The sequence below is a fragment of the Geotrypetes seraphini genome, chromosome 3, assembly GCF_902459505.1.
Source record: "Geotrypetes seraphini chromosome 3, aGeoSer1.1, whole genome shotgun sequence".
Taxonomy (NCBI): domain Eukaryota; kingdom Metazoa; phylum Chordata; class Amphibia; order Gymnophiona; family Dermophiidae; genus Geotrypetes; species Geotrypetes seraphini.
The window spans coordinates 75107247-75122973 of record NC_047086.1 but is presented as its reverse complement, the minus strand read 5'-3'; the positions used below and the strand labels follow the sequence as shown (position 1 = coordinate 75122973).

General features: G+C 42.7%; 1 protein-coding gene across 7 annotated transcripts in view; it reads left to right on the top strand.

Moving 5' to 3' along the window:
• Positions 1-611: 611 nt before the first annotated feature.
• KBTBD11 (kelch repeat and BTB domain containing 11) overlaps positions 612-15727 on the top strand; it is a 59391-nt gene continuing 44275 nt past the window's right edge. Inside the window, exons 1-2 of one of the 7 annotated variants that reach the window (XM_033939603.1) lie at positions 612-630; positions 958-1044. The gene's annotated coding sequence lies outside the window, so the exon portion shown is untranslated. The other 6 variants (XM_033939607.1, XM_033939604.1, XM_033939602.1 and 3 more) reach the window with 6 other exon arrangements.

Below are 15727 nucleotides of genomic sequence, written 5' to 3'. Positions count from 1 at the left end.
CTTTTTAGGAGTCATTAGCACCTTCTCCCTTTTTACAAAACCAGAGCATGGTTTTTAGTGCCAGTCGCAGCGGTAACAGCTCCAACGGTTGTTACCGCTGTGGTCGGCACTAAAAACTGTGCTATGGTTTTGTAAAAGGGGAGGGATAAGGGCTCCTATGTTAACATAGCATTAGCCTGGCAGTATGGGCTAATATAAATGTACTAGCTGATTAATGCTTCCGTGCCCATTCCTTCCCAAAACATATCTATATACTCTTAGAAAAAATAACATGGTTAGTGCTATACTGCCCCAATGCTGGAGTTGCCATCAATGTCAACTCCACCCCCATCCCTACCCCCTATTACTGAAGTAAGCAGTTTCTTGCAAATTAAGCGTGCATTAGAGCTTAATGACCTTTTGTGATAAAACCCCTTAATACCCTTAATAAAGGAACCCTTAATAAAGGAAATAACTGTATATTCTGAATTTACAAATGGAAAAAATTGTAACATTTTATCAGATTTTTTCACTAAAAATATTTTAAGTGCTTTTTTCCTTCCTTTCCCTTTCCCTTCATTAGTATCTGGATGTGATTAGTTGGGGTTTTTTTGGGCTGCCCCTTTCCTATATGGGAGATTTCCCCCTGAGGTAAATGGCTGTCTTCAGGCTACTTGGTAAACAGTAAGACGGAATTTCCCATCAGAGAAAGCAGGGGGTGACTTCTAAGCTACACGATATGGTACCATCCATTGCGTCTTGTTCTTTGTCTTTTTTTACAGTGGCTTTTGTTTTTCTGTGTGTCCAAGTGCTGTGGTCTTTTTGTTTTCACGCCACTGCAATCTATAATTTTGCCCAGTGGATTTTAGAACTGCCAGCTGGCGCCTACTACTTTGCATCCAATTGTTAGGTTCCTGTTTGGAGGCAGGGACAAGCTGCTGAGAAAATTGCTTTGACTTAAGCTTATCTATTTGACAGATTCTTTGCACCAAAGAAAAGGCTGGATCATCAGCTCTATTCTCTTCTGCTTAAATAAATTGGATTCTGACAAAACTCGAGGAGATGGTAAGTGAAGCTTCAAATGAACGTCAGTAATTGGAAATGTGCATTCTGGAGTTTAAATTCACACATGTTGTGTTCATATCTAAGATCAGACTGCAGTGCTACTTATTGTGTGCTTTGTATTCTCTGGCTTGGCATACCGGTACCCTAAACAGATTTTTCCGCCCCACATAATATTGATGTGTTTGGCACTCATTGAAAACATGAACGCATGACTGATTTAGTTCTCTGATTTCTGATCTGTGATAGTTATGAGGATTTGTGTTACATGCAGTATTTCCATTCAAAAGGGGAAACAGGTTGGCTTCTTTTTTTTCACCAGGCTTTCAAAGTGTATTTTGGAAAGCTGAAATATCTCATTATAATAAACGCTGTCAGCTGCAGGTAAACTTGAAAAATCCTCCTTTCTTTTCTCTCTCCAGTTAACAAGATAAGGTATTGTGACTTATTCTGAAGGCAGACATTTGTGTGTTCTTGTCCTTGCTGTTTAGTCAAAACAGAAGGTTGGTTTTTTTTTTTAGTCTAACCTGAAAAAAAAAATCTTGTATTTTTATCCAGTCACTGGCTTCAGTAAACTGAGCTTGAAATAACAGCAGAAAGAAAAATATTTTCTGTTTCTGTATAAGCTCTTAATGGTTTCAGGTCTGAGGATATTTCAACTGGGGGGGGGGGGGGGAATCATACATATTTTTGAGGACCTGTGGTTGTTTTCAAAATATGTTGTAATATGTGCTTTCCCTTTTGTTCCTCTAATCTAATCCTTTCTAACCCAATAGAAGTTGGGAAAAAATTATACAAAAGGGGTTGAAAATGTCCATCTGTCTGTCTGTTTGTTTGTCTGTCTGGAAGCAAATAAGACTGAAAATTTAACAGAGTGGGATGAAACTTGGCATGTAAGAAAACTAGTTAAAAGACACATGGCATTCAGAAAAGGGCCAAATCCGATTGGGGGTTCCAGAGAAATAAGTCCTTTCTCCTCCCCCCCCCAAACAATAAAAACAGACCCATTGCATTTATGTAGGCTTGGAAAACCTAATGGAATGAGATGAAACTTAGCATGTGGGAAAAACAGGTGAAAAGAGAAATGAAGTTCACCGGTAAAAAGACACATAGACACCATAGAATTGGCTCCAGGATAGGCCGCAAGCAGACTTGCTGGCCACTTGCAGATGAAGCTAGTAAAATACAGGCAAGGGGGCATTGACTGTGTGGAGGAGGGTAGGGGAGAGGATCACTTCCACGGGGTGTTGGAGGGAGAGAGGGTATTGCTGGCTGTGTGTGGTGGAGGAGGAAGGGGAGGGGGGTATAAGATTTGTGGTGGATTGCATGCATAATTCAACCCTGGAGTTTTTAGGTCTTTTTTTTCACCCTAATACTCGACTTATAGTCGAGTAGAAATGTTTTTTTGTGGCATGATGGAAATTGTTGGCATTAGTTTTTTGGGTGGGAGAGGTTTACATGTGGTAGAATAATTAAGGGAGTATTTTGGGATAGAGCAGTTTACAGGGTGGTGGGGCAGTCACAGTGTACTTTTTTGGAGGGGTAGTTTGCAGGGAGTAGTTTTAAAGGGTGGGGCAGATTGGTGATTTATTTAAAATTTGCTATACTGAAAATGTATTATTAAATGCATATATTATTTATATATATATATACTGTATTTATTAAGTGGCTCATAATCAAAAGAGAAAAACGTCCAAAAACCGGCCTAAGTCGGCACTTGTATGAACATTTCTCAAAAACGTCCAAGCGCCGAAAATAAAAACGGGTTTTGGACGTATTTCTAAACGACCTAGGCCTTCATAGTGCGCTCAACGTCCAAAGCTAAACGGGGCGTTCTGGTAGGCGTGAGTTGGGCGGGATGTGGGCTGGCTTCGACTTAGTTGTACAGCATGTATAACCGAAAGTTATACAGCCCAGGATCGACGGAACTTGGACGTTGTGACTTAGACTATGTAAAACATGCATGTAAAACATGGTCTAAGTCACAAAATCCCATCTAAACTCACCAGATAAGCACTGCAAACACATAACACAGACCCCCACACACTACTCCAGTGATCACCAACCCCACCCATAAAAATTTTATCCACAACTTTAAATTTCAGCCTCCAAACCATTATTACCTGGCCGCCTGGCATAGGAAAGCCTAGTCGTCCAGCCCAGAGGCAGCTTAAGTCATCTTGGGGGTGGGTTAGGGACCCATAGAGAGGAGAACCCATGCCCATAAGCCCCTGTAATCACTGCATTGATACTTAAACATGTGCACTGCCCTATACACCCCCAAAACCCTTTTTGACTTGCATATAAGTGGCTCCTGCAGCCATAAGGGCTATTGGGGTGGTAGATAAGTGGGTCTAGGGGATTCTGGAGGTGGTTTGGGGGGCTCACCATCACCTATAAGGGAGCTGTAGTGAGGAGAAGCCATGGCATCCTTTTTGTGAAGTTCACAGCAGTGCCCTGTAAGGTACCCCTCTATTTAGGTGGCATATCTGGGTGTACAGTCTATCACTTTGCAGACCCCTTCCACGTACAGCAGGGCTTGTTCTAGCCGTTTTGGACAGAAAGTTGGATGGAAATGTGGTATAAAGATGGACGATTTAGCTGCTTGGACGATCAGATCGGCAGGACGTATAATTAGACGATTTTTGAAAGTAAAAAAAAGTTGGACGTATCTTTCGAAAATGTGTCTTAGGTTCTCTTTAACTTTGGACGACTTGCGAGATGGACGCAAACGGACTTAGACGTCCCTTTCGATTATGCCCCTCCATATGTATATATTATTTATATTATTAAGTTTATTTAAAATTTGCTATACTAAAAACCATCATGGGGATGACACTGGAGGACCTTTCCGGACTAGCACAAAACCTTTTTCATTTTAGATCTGCAAATCATCAAGTCGCTAGGACTAGAGCACGAGTTGATGGCAACTAACAACATACTACTAAACCAAGGAGGTGGCTCCTGGACAGGCTATCAGAAACCACAGAGATTACTCCGGGTCAGGCTGCAAGCAGGCTTGGAGAACCACTGGCTACTTGCGGTCAAAACTAGTAAGGTACAGTCAGGGGGCATTGAGTGTGTACAGGGAGGGGAGGGAGGGAAAAACGATTGCTACAAAGGGGTGTTGGAGGAAAGGGAAAGGATCGCTGTGGCGGGGTATTGGAGGGGGAGAGAGGATTGCTGGTTGCTGCAGGGTGATAGAGTGAGAGAGGAGTGCTGGCCCAGATGAGAACTGGATGGGAGGGTTGACCTATGCACAGGCTGAGGGATTTTAGACCATTTTTAGGTCTAAAATTGTTCCTCAACCTATGCATGAAGTTGATCTATAGTTGTATATATATGGTACCTTTCCTGCGACTGACATAATACTTCACAAACTGTCCCAACCCCAAAGGTTACCCCTTCCAGCTGCCCTACCACTCCACAAATTATCCCACCCCAAAAACTAGCCCTCCACAACTATCCCTAGTATACATGTCATGTGCAGGGCCAAATTTTCTGAGGTCATATTCTAAAGCTTTGAGATGGAGTAAGAAGATGTTTGTCTTTGGCCCCAGTCCTTTTTGCGCTAAATTTCTTTTGGATGAACAGCTGTTGTGCTTTGCTTAGGAAGAGCCCTTAATCTCCATTGAAATTATTGGAGTGTCTTACTATCTCCATTGATTCTTTAAATCAGCCACCAATGGTCTTCTTTCTCCAAGATTTTTGTACCCTCAAATCTAATCGTATGACCAGTTGCCTTGGCATGAAGGGCTACAGCTGATTTTTCCATGTTGCATAACTTATGGTGTCTCTAGTGCTCTTGCAGCCTTTCCTCTATATTGCGTCCGGTTTTGCCAATGTATGATTGGCCGCAACTCCATGGGATTTTTTACATTTTAGGGATTTGAAGCAGAGGTAACTAGTCTTTCACATGTATGAGGATGGATGCAAATTTCTGTGGTGCTTTGTAGGTTATTTTGATGTTGTTCTTCTTTAGCAGGTTCCCTATGTAGTGCTGCCTGATTCACCGATTCAAATCGATTCAAGGATTCACTTTGGTGAATCAATTTGTTTCTAAAAAAATCATACTCGCCAATTCAGTGAGTCCTGACATACCTTTGGGCCTCCTAAAGCAGCAGCTGCAATGGTGGTGGTTGGCCTGCAGAGGCAGCACTCCTGTTCACCGTACTGCCTCTGCCAGCCAGCCACCACCACTGCTGCTGCTACTTTAGGAGGCCCAAGGGGGGGGGAAGAGGTCGGTCGAGAGATGCTGAATAGGAGGGATAGAAGATGGAAAGCTGCTGCACAGGGAGATGGGGGAGGGATGAAAAGCTGCTGCTCAGAGGGATGGGAGGGATATAAAGCTGCTGCACATGGGGGTAGGAGAGGAGAGAGAAAGAATTATTAGACATGGGGTGAAGGAGAGAAAGGATGAGATGCAACAGAGGTAGAAAGGGATGAGAGGGAGAAATCCTACATATGGTGGAGGGGAGTGAGACATGAAGAGAGAAATGGTGCATGGGGAGAGGGAAAGAAATGTTGCACATGATAATGGAGGGGAGGAATGGGAGTGTGTGGCACAGTGGTTAGAGCTACAACCCTGAGGTTTTGGGTTCAAATCCCATGCTGCTCCTTGTGACCCAGGGCAAGTCACTTAATCCCCCATTGCCTCAGGTACACTAGGCAGAGTGTGAGCCCACCAGGAAAGATAGGGAAAAATACTTGAGTACTTGAATGTAAACCACTTAGGCTATGTGGTATATAAATACTAAAAATAAATAAATGTTGTATATAGGGGACTAGAGAGGTTTGACTCGGGGCACAAAGCAGGGTGAAGCGAGAGAGAGGTATGGTGGACAGTGGGAAATAAACAAAATGATGAATATGGCAGTGGAAAGGAAGGTATAGATGGAAGATAGATGGTGAGCACAGAAAAAGAAGAAAATGTTAAATGGGCAGGAGACCCTGGTGAGCAAGTTATCAGAAGACAAACAGAAACCAGAGCCTGGGACCAACATGATTTGAATAAAATGACCAGACAACAACCAAAAAAATGTTATTTTCTATTTTGTGATTATAATATGTTAGATTTGAAATGTGTATCCTGCCAGAGCTGGTGTTAGATGGCGAGTGTGAGCTAGGACCTAACAGAGAGAGGGAAAGTCTTTCTTGTTTACACCATAGTGCTGGTGTGGGATTAGAGAGGGCAAAGGGGATAGGGTGGGTGAAGAGGCTACAAAATAAACCCACCAGGACATTTGAAAAAAAATGCCCTGGAATTGGGTGAGAAAAGTGAATCGAATTAAACAATTCAATAAGCCAAATCGAATCAAAAAATGTTTCCCTGAATCAGGCAGCACTACCCATTGGACATAGGAGAGAACTATCAGCTTTTGTTCTGTTGCAACATTGTCCTCTAATGGTTGTTGGCGGTTGTTGATATGGGTTGGGTTGTGCAGAAGTTTTAGGGCTTGAAAATTAACCTTTTGACGTAGCTATTAGCAAGAATTGTGACCTGGAGGAGGTGCTTTTTGTCCTGAAGATTGTTCAGGTCACAAAATCTTGGTGCTCTGTTCACTAGTATAGTATTCATAGGACCCCTCTTTTTGTGTCTGGGTGATAATGGGATTCTGTATGCAGGTAACAGTTGGCGTGGGTGGGTTTTCTGTATACTTTGGAGGAAAGATGAGAGAGAGGAGATGCGATAGTCGTTTAAATATTTACATAATATAAATGCGCATGGGTCGAGTCTCTTTCATTTGAAAGGAAACTCTGCAATGAGAGGGCATAAGATGAAGTTAAGAGGTGATAGGCTCTGGAGTAATCTGAGGAAATACTTTTTACCAGAAGGATGGTAGATGCATGGAACAGTCTCCCAGAAGAGGTGGTGGAAACAGAGACTGTGTCTGAATTCAAGAGGGCCTGGGATAGGCACGTGGGATCTCTCAGAGAGAGAAAGAGATAATGGTTACTGTGGATGGGCAGACTGAATGGCCATTTGGCCTTTATCTGCCATCATGTTTCTATGTTTCTAAGTAGAGTCTGAAGTCTATAGAGAGGAAGACACCCCAATAACTTCAATGGTGATAAAGGGTTCTCCCTAAACCAAGCATGGCAACCGTTCAGCCAGAAGAAATTCAGCACCACAGGACTGTCCCAGCATTTTCTGTTCTTGCTCTTCAGGCCCAGAATTCAACAATTGGGAGCTCGCTCTGTTTTAAACATCCCTTATAAATGTTTGTATATTAATGTTTTTACAAACCATCGTAATTATCTTTCTTCTTTTCTAATAAAAGCTCTAATATTCCCTCTTCAGAGTGAGTCGTATAGACTTCTACCCCAACCCCTCAGCAGAGGTCTTACATTATGGATATGTTAAAGTAGCAATGGCACTTCTTGATTGCTTAAAGAAAATAAAGTGACATTTACACTAACAACTATAGTCAACAAACGAGACAAAACTAGAAACACAGGGAGCAAATATAATAGAGAAAAAAGCAATGTAATGAGAGTTTAAATATTACTTTCTTTTATTTTGCTAATATTTCCTTGGATGTAAGATTTGAATATCTCATTCATAAAAAATAAAAAAAAATAAAAGATATGGATCCTCACACAACAAAACCAGCAGATCTGAGCCATGGCTTTATCACATTGCCACCAAAATGTAAGGTGTAACATATCATAACAACAAATAGTAGTCTATTAGAACAACAGGGTCAGTGCTAGAGGCACAAACCAAGAGGGCCTAGAGCACCAACCTGTCGGTGATGGCACTGTACTTGAAACGGAAAGTAGACCATGGTCAAAGAGGAAACGACATGCTCACATCCATCACTTTTCATTCTTTTCATTATTATTTAAAGGAGAACACAGACACCCTTCATTCATTCATTCCCCAATAAAAGGTATTCAGCGAAAGAAAATGCACGACGGGCTACTCGCCACGCAAGCAGCGAAACTAGACAACCACCTCGCTGATTTGCTGACCTCAGCACCAAACTACAAAGCCTTTAGAAGATAAATCAAAACCATGTTATTTAAGAAATTTATCAAGACAAGCTTATGACATAACCGGTTACTTCAGTCTATCTTCCCCTTACCTTCGGGGCAGTATGCAGCCCCCTCCGTTCCGATCGCCGCCACATCTGTCTCCCACCCTTCCTACCTGCTGATCGCCACCGCATCTGTCTTCCTCCTTCCCCCTTACATTCGAGGCGCGTTTTTAATTTGATTTGTTTGGGCGGCCAGGCCAAGCTTTGATTTGTTTGGGCGTGCGTCTGCGGGGGCTTCTCCTCTGATGGAACTGGAAATTGCATCGGGGGAGGGGCTTCCGCGGGCAGCTTCAGGCTCGGGCTGCTTGAATGGGTTGAGTTGAGGACGCGCCCCGAGGGTGGGGGGGGAGGGAGATGGATGTGGCGGTGATCGGAGGGGAGGGGGCTGCATGCGATTGGCGCGTTCCCTCCCTTAACTGTGGAGAGAAGGCCATTCACCGCTCCACGGGGCGGTGGATGGCCTTGTCTCCGTACCCGTGGTGAGCATTTTTTTTTCTCCACCGTTTTGGCGGGTTACCCACGGCTACCGGCAACTAGCAACCGGTAACAGCCACCGTGTCATTCTCTAATGCACAGGTGTCAAAGTCGGTCCTCGAGGGCCAGAATCCAGTCGGGTTTTCAGGATTTCCCCAATGAATCTGCATGAGATCTATTTGCATGCACTGCTTTCAATGCATATTCATTGGGGAAATCCAGAAAACCCGACTGGATTCCGGCCCTCGAGGAGGGACTTTGACACCCCTGCTCTAATGGTATGCTCACTGGAAAGCTAGTATTCACTATCTCTGTAGGCAGATGGATGGGCTCTCTCCTGCTTCTGGTTTCTTCTCATGCACAGTGTGGCCTTTGAGAGGTGGCTCCTGTTGTGGCTTTGCCAATTTGGTAGAGCTCGGGGATTAGACTTCCTGGGTGCCTATTGCAGCCAGTTAATAATAATAATAATAATAGTTTATTTTTGTATGCCGCCACACCATCAGTTCTTGGCGGTTTGCACAATAAATTACAAAGTATTTAAAATACAGAGCCAGATAACAGTGTCTTATAAAAGGAAATAACACAATTCAATAAAAGATTCTAACCGATAAAGTACGACCCTAACTCATTCAAACAAAGTATGCACAATACAAATTATTTATACTAAAATAGATAAGCCTCTGTAAACCTTATTCCATAAAAATAAAAAGTTCCTTGGTCGTCCTCATTTGGGAATTATCCTGCACTCCTTGCTCCCTCTTCACTAGCTCCCCTCGAAAAGCCCATTGTGTATGTATGGTTTGTTTAGAGGAGTGGTGTGTACTGCATGTTTACTTTTCTCCCTGCTAGAGTGTTTGTTCCTCTCTTCCTTCCCCCTGTGAGGTGGCTTCTCAGGGCTCTGAGAGTTTTAGACCAATGCTCAGGAGGGCTGCTCCGCACTTAGGGTCTTCCTCCTTGGCGGGGCTCCTGTGGTAGTGTGGCTTCTGCAGGGCTTGTCCGTCCTTAAGTGGACTCTGGTTGTTGGAACAGGTCTTTGGTCACTAGTGTGTGTTGCCTTAGTGCTATGAAGTATCAGAAGACAAGTACAGGTCGTGTCGAGCTGGAAGACGACATATTTGTTCCCAAGGGACCCTCGGTCACAAGGGGGCACCCGCTTAAACTCAGAGGAGGAAAATTTAGTGGTGACACCAGGAAGTACTTCTTCACAGAAAGGGTGGTGGATCATTGGAACAATCTTCCGGTGCAGGTGATCAAGGCCACCAGCGTGCTCGACTTTAAGAATAAATGGGACATCCACGTGGGATCCCTACGAAGGTTGAGCTAAGGAACTAAGTCATCAGCACTTAGACTTAATGGGGTGGGTCAGTAGAGTGGGCAGACTTGATGGGCTATGGCCCTTTTCTGCCGTCATCTTTCTATGTTTCTATGTTTCTCTCACTCCCAGAAATTTTGGGGCCACCTTGGGCTCACTTCTGGAGTGGGCTTCTTAGAGGATTGTGTGGTTCCCGCATAGCTTTCTTTGGTGCGCTTTTCTGCATCAACAGCAGTGACCATTTTTTCCCTTAGTTTTCTCCCCTGGTAGGTGCAACTAGATTGAGAATGCATTCCCTTACCTTCTCTGGAAGGAATGTAGGGTAGAGGGGTTCTTGGTTTGTCGCCCCGCCCCCACCCCACCTCAGTAAGGTGGGAGGGGATTTCAGCCCAGTGACAGACTAGCCTAATTAAGGCTCTTTCTCTCTTTTTGGGCTGCATGGGATCTAGATTAGGCTCAGTGAAAGCTCTCCCTTGGGATTTCTGGGATATCTTTGGGGACGCCGCTATGGAGACAAGTTACTGGAATGGATAGACCATGGGTCTGTCCCAATATGGCTATTCTTAATTTTTTTTCTCTGCTTCTGTTAAACTATGCACAAAGATGGAATAATTAGCTAGGTTAAATTATACAGTCTCTTGTGTTTCAGGAGCTCTTCAGGCTCTTCCTCCTAATTTGATTGCTCCTAAAGGGAGTGCATGACCTGGGAATGGCACAAGGATCATGTCTGTGGGCCTTATGGGTGTATTAAGGCCTCCAGTATCAAGCAAATCTCTTTTCTTGTCCTCTGCTGAATAAGTATGTTCACTCTAGAGTTCTTCGTTATGGGCAAGGAATCTTTTTTTGAGCTTTTACTTGCTCGGCATTGCCAATTTTAGCAACTCGTGCACAAAGTTATGCAGGTATAGGATTTAGGATCCAGCGTTTCTCCTTTGTCCCATGCTATACTTTACATGGAAACCTTTTGGCTACAGATTTTGGTCAGGGCTGCAGAAGAGCATCTAAGTTTTCCAAACCTAACTTTTTTTTAGCTGAAAAATCTGGGAACTTTGTCATTGCAATGTGTTATTAGATTTGTGTTCAGCATGTCTCACTTCTGAACCACATGTTGAAATGCTGTGTCTGATAACTCCCATTCAGCTGAATCCAAGGAGTTTCTACTTAGGAAGTCCTTTTGCACATTGAAAAATCTTGCTATGTTTGCAGCTGAGATCTGCTGTAAGTGACGTTCTGCCCAGAGAACAGAAATCAAGTTTCTGTCACCAAGGGAAGGCTGCACATTCTACCCTGTCTACTATCACCATTGTGTTGTCAGATAGCACTGTCCAAGGAAAGAGAGGTTCTTAGCAGTATCCCTCAGCATAGATAGCTCATTGTGTCAGCATAACTTGCTGTGCCATGCATGAGGTGTCCAAGGAAGCCTTACACTGTACACTTGAGAAACTGGAAACCACTGTTGTAATGGCCACATGTGCATCCTGACCCAAGGTACTGTTCAAATTGAAACTAAACACAGAAAAAACACAAGTCTTTTTGGCAAGCCCCAAGGACAAAATTACCAGAACATCATTACAATTAAACGGCCACGAATACCAAATCTCCAAAACCATAAAAATACTGGGTATCACACTGGACACACACCTAACCATGGCAGACCACACGAACTTAGTGATGAAGAAATGCTTTTGTACACTCTGGAAACTAAGGACCATTAAAAAATACTTTGACACTACGTCCTTTAGACCAGTGTTTTTCAACCTTTTTACACCTATGGACTGTCAGAAATAAAAGAATTATTCTGTGGACCGGCATCAGTCTGTGGACCGGTGGTTGAAGAACAGTGGGCTAAGTCGTGGGCCAGACCCCGCCCATCTCTACTCAATCTCCACCCCAGACCCCGCACCCATAATAGTACTAATTGCACCTTGCATGTCCCATGCCTCATCTGGAAGCCTTCCCTCTGACGTTGCAATGTCAGAGAGAAGGCTTCCGGTTCAGGTGCAGAATGCCCGTAGGAACCACTGCCCGTGGCTTTCTGCACTGAATCAGTTAGGAAGAGGGAGCTGGCTCGAAGATAATGCCGCATCGATCGCACCGTGGACCGGCGGTTGAAGAACACTGTTTTGGGTCTGATGCACGTGCTGACTCTGTGGACCGGCAGGAAATTTCTGTGGACCGGCACTGGTCCATGGACCGGTGGTTGAAGAACACTGCTTTAGACTACTGGTGCAGTCTCTGATCCTATCAACGCTGGACTACTGCAATATTGTTTATCTAGGTATCCCCCCCCCAAAAAAAACCAGTACAAAATTAAGAATAGTGCAAAACAGCAGTTCGCTTGATCTTCGGATTGAGGAAAAATGACCACATTAGCCCTTACTACAAAAAGTTGCACTGGTTGCCAATGGAGGCGCAAATACTGTTCAAATTTGCCTGGGTTTAGCGCCTTCCTACCTGCTACCACACTTCATATTACACAACCCCACATGACCAACCAGAAACCGAAACATCTTTACCTACCCAAAGATCACAGGCTGCAAATATAAATCCGTTTTGGACAGGACCTTCGTGTTCCAAGCAGACAGACAGTAGTCCTGGCTGGACAACTACATAAATAGAGCCAGTCTGACCTATGGCGCATTCCGAAAATCAATTAAAACCGTTCTGTTTGACAAATTCATCTCCTAAACAGAAGCCTTTTCCACTCACAATGATATATTCTCCCTCTATCTACCTCGATGTAATTTGCTGTCCTCTTCCTATTTCTTATGTAACCCTCACTTCTTGCATCCTGTAATTCACTGATTGTCCAGCCTTCTTTGAATGTGAACCGCCTAGAAGTCTTTCGACTATGGTGGTATAGAAGAATAAAGTTATTATTATCTCCAGAGCCCAGTCGCTCCAACTAAATAGCTATCTTGTAATCTTCTGGATATGACCAGAATCTCCTCTTATTGTATTGGCGGAATAAAAAACACCAATATAATGTAAAATTACAATTCACATAATGAGAAAAAACTTATTACATGAAAAACAGGGAAAGAAATAACTTTAAAAGTAACATATTTAATGGGGAGTGGTCATAACACCAAATTGGAGAAAAACTGAAGTACAGATTAAAGAAAAAACTATAATGTAAGTAAGCTCTTCATTTATATTTCATTCACATAAGTCAGTCCTTGATGATCTTCTTCAAATGCTTCAAATAGTCTGGAGAAAAAAAATGTAGAGAAAGGAACATTTTTCTTCGTTCCTGAGTAGATCTTGAAACATCATTTTTCATTCTAAGAGGGCCCGCACAGGCTGAAGGTGCTGTTGTTTCTTGACCCTCCCTACCTGATCTTGCACTCAGCTGCAGCAATGAAGAACCAGAGATACAACCCTTCTATGTTTCCTAAACAAGTTTGGCTGCCCAGGGCTGAAGATAGCATGATGGGAGCCAGTGGTTGGGTTAGGATTCAGGGACTAGTAGGATAGAAAAAAAGTGTATTGATAAACCAGTATGGGATCCTTTATTTTGAATTTGGTAAAGGTTTGTTCATATTCTTGAAGGGAGGGAGGGATGGTTTAAGCACAAAGTGGGAGATAGATGTAGCCCTGTGTTCTAGTAACCACTTAGGAAGCTGCCCAGTGCATGTCCTCAGTGGTGCGAACTAGGTACAGAAACAAATTTGATTGTTGTTTTTGTTGATAAAATTGTCTGTAGTACCTAAAGATTAGAAGGTGGTCAATTCTTAAAAAGGGTTCCAGGGGAGATCCAGGGAACTACAATCCGGTAAGCCTGACCTCAGTGCCGGGCAAAATAATGAATACAATTATAAAAAATAAATTGTGGAACATGTAGACAAACATGATTTAATGAGACAGAGTCGGCATGGGTTCAGCCGAATGAGGTTTTACTCACCAATTTGCTTGACTTCTTTGAAGGAGTGAATAAACGTGGATAAAGACGAGCCGGTTGATGTAGTGTATCTAGATTTCCAGCAAGCTAATTGAGAAAGTTCCTCATGAGAGGCTCCTAAGAAAATTAGAGTCATGGGATAGGAGGGAATGTTCAATTGTGGATTAAGAATTGGTTGTTGAACAAAAAAAACAAAGGGTAGAGTTAAATGGCCATTTTTCTCAATGGAGGAGGGTATTCATCACCATATTACTTACAAAATAGCTTTAATCTCCTACAAAACAATAAAAACCAAGGAACCTGCTTTTATCCATAAATACCTGATTCCACATGATCCTCCGAGAACCTTAAGATCTGCATCACAGCATCTTCTTCATGTCCCATCCCTAAAAATCATAGGGTATCTTCTTTCGCAACGATTGCTCCAACAACATGGAATTCATTACCACTATATTTAAGGTCCGAACAGAATTTAGATAAATTCAAGGGTGGCCTTAAAGGCTTCTTATTTAAAGACGCATCCGACTGTTAATTGATCTAAAGGACTTTCTAAGCTTATTTTCCATACTAAAATTGATTTCTCCCTTTCCCCATGTTATTGTCCTTAATTGTTCTTTCTTTCTTTCTTTCAAATTGTATTTCTCCCCACTAACCTATTGTTTCACGTAAGCAAAGTTATGTTATTAATAGTTTAACTGGACCCCTTTTTAAAATTTTTACTGTAAAACGCTTAGAATTTATGATTAGCGTTTTATCAAATTTTTAATAAACTTGAAACTTGAAATAGTAGTGTGCCACAGGGATCAGTACTGGGACCAGTGCTATTTAACTTATTTATAAATGATCTGGAAATTGGAACTACGAGTGAAGTGATTAAATTTGCAGATGACACTAAACTGTTCAAAGTTTTAAAAACGTATGTGGACTGTGAAAAACTGCAGGAAGACTTTATGAAATTGGAAAACTGGGTATCCAAATGGCAGATGAAATTTAGTGTGGACAAATGCAAAGTGACGCACACTGGGAAGAATAATTCAAATCATAGTTATCGGATGCCAGGGTCCACCTTGGGTGGGGGGGGGGGGGTCAGTGCTCAAGAAAAAGATCTGGGTGTCATCTTGGACAATATGTTGAAACCTTCCGCCTAATATGCGGAGGTGGCCAAGAAAGTAAACAAGATGCTAGGAATTATTAGAAAAGGGATGGTAAACAAGACTTAAGACTGTTATAATGCCTCTGTATTGCTCAATGGTGCAAGTGCAACTTCACCTGGAGTATTGCGTACAGTTCTAGTCTCCTTACCTTAACAAAATAAAGCAGCACTAGAAAAGGTTCAAAGAAGAGCGACCAAGATGATAAAGGCAATGCAACTCCTCTAGTTTGAGGAAAGACTAAAGAGTTTATGGCTTTTCAGCTTGGAAAAGAAACTGCTAAGGGGAGATATGATTGAAGTCTACAAAATCCTGAGTGGTGTAGAACAGATACAAGTGGATTGATTTTTATTTTATTTTTTTAACTGCATCAAGATTTACAAAGACTAGGGGACACTCAATAAAGTTAGAGTAATATTTTTAAAACTAACAGGAGGAAATAGTTAAGCTGTGGAATGCGTTCCCAGAGAATGTGGTAAGGGCAGTTAATGTAGCTGGTTTAAAACAAAAAAACACATTTGGACAATTTCCTGGGGGAAAGTCCATAGTCTGCTATTGAGACAGACATGGGAGAAGCCACTTCTTGCCCTGGATCAGTGGCATGGACTGCTGCTACTATTTGGGGTTTTGCCTTGTACTTGTGACTTGGATTGGCCTCCATGAAGATGGGATATTGGGCTAGATGGACCATTGGTCTGATCCGGTAAGGCTGTTCTTATGGGATCAAGGCTGTGCCTGGAATATTCCAGGAGACCAAATAAGAAGCTCAGATTTTTATGTAAACCCACAGCTTCCTCCAGGTATTATC